The sequence below is a fragment of the Squalius cephalus genome (genome assembly GCF_949319135.1).
Source record: "Squalius cephalus genome assembly, chromosome: 8".
Lineage (NCBI taxonomy): Eukaryota > Metazoa > Chordata > Actinopteri > Cypriniformes > Leuciscidae > Squalius > Squalius cephalus.
The window spans coordinates 38,581,821-38,587,727 of record NC_137129.1 but is presented as its reverse complement, the minus strand read 5'-3'; the positions used below and the strand labels follow the sequence as shown (position 1 = coordinate 38,587,727).

The 5,907-nt window shown below is 40.2% G+C and overlaps 1 pseudogene across 1 annotated transcript; it reads right to left on the bottom strand.

Annotated features, from left to right (window-relative positions):
- Positions 1-333: 333 nt before the first annotated feature.
- Positions 334-1,404, bottom strand: LOC307162977 (annotated as a pseudogene). Its single transcript has 2 exons — positions 1,115-1,404; positions 334-957 (listed from the first exon to the last, which is right to left on the bottom strand). The product of its transcript is annotated as an uncharacterized misc_RNA (transcript).
- Positions 1,405-5,907: the final 4,503 nt, after the last annotated feature.

The following is a 5,907-nucleotide window of genomic DNA, read 5'->3' as shown; positions in this document are numbered from 1 at the left end:
CTGACCTAAGCCCTAGAGTTTCCATTTGACTTGTCTTTTGTGACCTGGTCTGTGTGTTTTACAACTAATATTGGCAGTATTCATATAGCATTCTAGTATCTTTGGTTCACTTCTTGAGTTATGCCAAAAACACTGAGACGGTTGAGTGACATGTTCAACACATAAATAACCCATAGAGACAAGTTTTATTTTGCATGATTTGAAAGCATTTATTTGTATGGTTTTGTAGTAGTCAAAGAACGTAGTGTCAGAATTAATAACAGAAATCTGTTATACTTGTTATTTCATGACAACTCTACATTTAGAAAAGCTCAATAATGTAACCAGGCCCTAAATGCTGCTGGTAAATTTCTAATGATGGACCACTATGATTGTTCCTCGACGTCTGGCTCATCATCACCATCTGTGTCTCTAGGTGGACTTACATCTGCTTTTAAAAGATCCAAACAGTCACCGTTAAACAGTGAGCTTTCTTTATTATATTTGCTCTTCAGAAAGTCCTGTAATTCCTTCAGCGTCTTTGCACTGATCTTTTTGTCTTCCTCTTTGCTCTCATCTATGTTTTCAGCCCAGTGAGCTTGAGACACATATTTTTTACTCTTACTGTTATAGCAGCAGAACACTGTCCACATGTGAGGGAATGTTGACTCTGTTATTCAATAAATCTGGTGGTGTTTTAGTGTTCGGCACAGCTCCTGTCAACACATAGGCCAAGATCTTCCCAGAAATATTTTCATCACGGCAGTCAGAATTCATGATCTCTCTAACTGTTTCCTCCATGATCCTCCAGCTACCGCGGTTAAAGTTTATGTCCTGCGGCACAGCATTGGTCAGTGTGAATGTAGATTCGGCAGTGTCTTGATCAGCTGCATGACAGCAGGGAAACAAGTGTCCACGATTCACATTCATTTTGTTGTTCAGATAGTCTCTGTTGTTAGCCTGTTCTGAATCTTCAAGCTACAGAACAGATAATTGACAAAGAAAAAAAGAGACAATAATGGATTTTTTCTAAAACATAACTGAAAAAAAGAAAAGAAAAAAAAAAATAGGAAATTGCAACCTTACCTGTGGCTCTGTCCTCCATTTAGGATGTTTAGGTCGTTTCCCTGCATGCCCAGTATATTTGTAAGCTGAGAGCAAATCTGTTTTTGTTGTCATATTTTTGACAGATTATTTTGTACCGATTCTGATTCATTGAGACTGAATTCTCCAGAATGCCAGGAATCACTGGAGGCTGATCTTTAAAAAAAAACTGTTTGCATGTTGTGAATGAATCTACAACATCAGTCATGATGAACGGAAAGCCAAACACCAGCAGCATCGAGACGACAAACAGACGCATCTTCAGCTGTGAAGGTAATTCAGGATGTGAAGAACACGAAGGTTATTCAGGATGTGAAGAACACGAAGGTTATTCAGGATGTGAAGAACACGAAGTTTATTCAGGATGTGAAGAACATGAAGGTTATGCAACTTCTAGAAAGAAACCCTCTGCTTTATTCACCTTATTTTTAACGGAAATACGGACGCAGCCAGTTGACGGTATTTTGTGCGAGACTTCCGGTCAGGCACTTCCGGTCACTGGCGCGCTAACTCACTTTTCACCATAGCGGTTAATCAAACAAGTGTTCGTAACTAACTCATCGTTATGGCTTCGGGGAAGACCGGGATTGTTTGTGCAGTTAGAGGTTGTCATAATAACTGGTACAAAAGAAAGATTTACTTGGAGCAGGAGTGTTTTAATCATCGAAATCATTGACATTTTAATCATCAGGCACCCTACGACCAGCGACACACTGGCTGCGTGGCGTTTCTGTTGCGTGGCGTTTTACATGTCTTTGCACACCAGAAACGTGTCTGACGCGGCACTGCTAGGTGTCATATATGATAAGCCTCATTCATTGGTGATTATATTCGACATAATGGGGAGAGAGTAGTGGAAGGCCTATACTTAATGTTAAACACATAGCAGCAAAGACAACGTCGGCAGTATTGACGGCAAAATAGGCTACAGAATATTTCGTTCTGTATTGACAGGTGCAACATTAGAAAATCGATTTTTTTTTTTCATTGCATTATATCTGCATTTGTCAAAACCTAAATTTTCAAACGTCAAAATGTCATTTATTAATATGTATTCATGTCAAAATGACATACAAACATCTTTTCCTATTCTATTTTGCCTGGAAACGCTTCCAAAACGCTTGCGTGTCGCGTGAAAAATAGGCGTTGATTCTATTTATAGCATGCACGCGTTTTCCGCGCATGTGAGACTCGCGTTTCACGCAGGCAGTGTGCACGTTCTAACCTAACTATGGGAGCCGAAATAAAAACGGACACACGCAGTGTGTCGCCGGCCTGAGGAATCCCTTCGCCTGTGATTAAAAGCTTTACATTTGAAGAAACCATCGAAACGACCGTATGTTTGTTCTTTTCATTTCGTGAACACAAAACCTACAGAAGACCACCCGATACCAGAAAAGTGGCTGGGCTATGAAGTCTCAATAAAAACCATGATAAAAACTCCAAGGAGAAACAAAATCATTATAGTAACCCCTGTATAAAATCTAGTGATCATGGCATGATGATGGCATTTATTTTGTATGATTTACAATTATTTATAGCCATCTATTTGCTATCCTATGCTTTGGTTGCATTCTGATGGCATTATTAATACATTTGACATGACAAAATACCTCCATATGCTATATTAGTCCAGCGTTGGCTCGACCGTGTTTAGGGCGGTGCTGAAGGCGCCGGCGAAGTTTTGGCACTCTGCCAGCTAGATGCATGAGTGTTTTCAACCAGGTCCGGTACCCTAACTGAGTGAGGCGGGGCTTTAGTTCTTTGTAGTATTCATCTGTTACGGCATGTGTAACATTTTTCTGTCAACTTTCTGCATAATCCTTCGCGATCGATATCGTTATTTAGCCCAGGGAAGCGAGGAAACGGAAGTGCCGCACAAAAACCGGATATTGGACCCATGTTTACTTCCGCGTTCGAAAATAAGGTGAATAGACATGCTATCCAGTAGCGAGGGAAGGGGGGTGTTGCGGGGGCTGCAGCCCCCCTCGTCATAGCATCAGCACCCCCTGGTGGGGGGCTGTGGACTAACATAATATTGTACCTAAAAACGTGAAATAAAATAAATAAATTAAAATAGACATAACATACTATGTTTGATATGGGATTAAAATGATGGGCAGTGTATAATTGTAGATTTGAAAATCCTGCTTTCCCCCATTATTGTTGAATCACGGAAGCTACACCAGTTACTTTTGCCAAGAGATTTATTATGAAAGCGGTCATATAGGGATTGTCAAAGTTTTTTTTTTTTTTTTTTTTTTGTCATCTACTGAATTTTTCGTCAACGATACCAGGGACACCGAAACACCGGGGAACATGAAATTTGGTGGGCATGTAGCCCCACTAGACTTTTACGGAAAAATTTCGTTTGGTCCCCGGGGGCCAATCCCCCCCCCCCCCCCCCCCCCGCGCTGGGCCCCCCCAAACCCCAAAAATGCAGTTTTTCCTAAATAACTACCTGAACCGTGGCACCGAGGATGAAGAAATTTTTATGGTATGTTGGTCTTAAAGGGATAGTTCACTTTGAAATTAAATTTTGGTATGTTTTAGCTTACCTGAAGGGCATCCAAGATGTAGGTGTCTTTTTTTCCGCAGTAGTTTCAATTTTGATATTTTTAGGTCAAACCGTTCTTGTCTGTTAGTCATTTCATGCAGGTATATGGATACTGACTCAAAGAGCTTGCATAAAGTCCAAAATAAAACAGTTCCCCATCGTCCAAATTAAACAATTCCCCATCGTAAGTACACATTGATGGCCTAAGACACGAAACGAGCGGTTTGTGTGAGAAAACGAACAGTATTTATATAGTTTTTAGCTCTTATAACACAGCCGCGTCCAAATGATCTGAGGGCTCGGCGGGTATAGATATACTAGATGTCGCCTTGGCTACGGTTCCGTTCCAATGAACTGCAGTAGCGAAGGCGACATCTAGTGTATATATCTATACCTGCCCAAGGGCGGGTATAGATATATACACTAGATGTCGCTTGGCTACGGTTTCGTTCCAATGAACTGCAGTAACCAAGGCGACATCTAGTGTATATATCTATACCCGCCGAGCCCTCAGATCATTTGGACGCGGCTGTGTTATAAGAGCTAAAAACTATATAAATACTGTTCGTTTTCTCACACAAACCGCTCGTTTCGTGTCTTAGGCCATCAATGTGTACTTACGATGGGGAATTGTTTAATTTGGACGATGGGGAACTGTTTTATTTTGGACTTTGTGCAAGCTCTTTGAGTCAGTATCCATATACCTGCATGAAATGACTAACAGACAAGAACGGTTTGACCTAAAAATATAAAAATTGAAACTACTGCGGAAAAAAAGACACCTACATCTTGGATGCCCTTCAGGTAAGCTAAAACATACCAAAATTTAATTTCAAAGTGAACTATCCCTTTAAGGGCCCACATCAACCTAGCCCATAATCACTCATTTGTGATTTGCGCCCCTCCCATAAAAAATGAAAATGCAATATTATTCTGCTTTAATCACCCCTATCTTCAGTTGAGATGTTTAGAACTGCACCATATTTCATGTGTATGATTAACTTGACATCCTCTGGGGGTATGCTAAGTTTCGTAGAATTTCATCCATGGGGGGTATAAAATAAATTCATTTATGTGCACATTTAGTGACTGTACACTCATCGGCCTGTAGATGGTGGTGTTGAGCGAAGGGTTGCTGGTTTAGGATGATACTGTCACTAAGGTTGCCAACTGTCCCGAATTAGGCGGGACGTCCCGTATTTTGGGCCTAATTTATTTGTCCCGTGCGTGACCTCCCGTGTCCCGTTTTTTGACAAGCTGATAAACCACTGACTGATACAACAGCAACAGCAGCAGTGCTGACCACGACACTTGAGAATGATCACCGACACCTGTCATCATCCAATCACAGCTTTTTTTAATCACTGTTTTGAGACAAATCATTGTTTGATTTGCGAACATCCTCTGCCGTCTGGTCGCTTCCGCTTCAAGCCGGACTCGTCTCGCGCTAACGGTAATTTCCTTTCACTGTCCACGTTTTGATTTCGGCTAATCAATTTTGGCGAATGCAAACAACGTGATTATTGTTCATGAGTCTAACATCCAGCCACGCAAGACATGTAATCTACCTGAGGGAATAATATGCTCAAAAAACATTTCTGATTATTATGAATGTTTTAAAGCTTTTTAGAAAGTACATAGAAAGCTTTTGTAACATTATCTTAACTGTCACTTTTAAATAATGTAATGCATCCTTGCTGAATAAAAGTAGGCAATTACTTTCTTTTTTTTCCCCAAAAAATAATCTTACTAACCCCAAACTTTTGAACTGTAAGCCTAGTGTATAATGTTAAAAAAGCTTTCTATTTTAGATAAATGCTGTTATTTTGAACTATGGTTTGTTTGTAATGTGACTTTTTTCATGTATGACATTAAAATTATTTTTAGAATTAAATACATAAATAGGTTAAGCAATACAAATGTGTTTATGTCTGATAACCTTTTAAACACAAACTTAACTGCAGACACTGAAATGACGTACACTGTGTGATACAGTACAAATATTTTGAGTGTCCCTCATTTTCCTATAAATAACCACGATTGTCCCGCATTTTCCTTTTCTGAAGTTGGCAACCCTAACTGTCACACACACACATGCAGGAATACAAACAAACGCAAAAATTGCACACACACTGACATCCACACGCACAGACACACACCCATACACACACACATACAAATCCACATGCACAGACACACACACAAACACACACGCGCACACACATGTACGCACGCATACATACACGCACAGACACACACACACACAG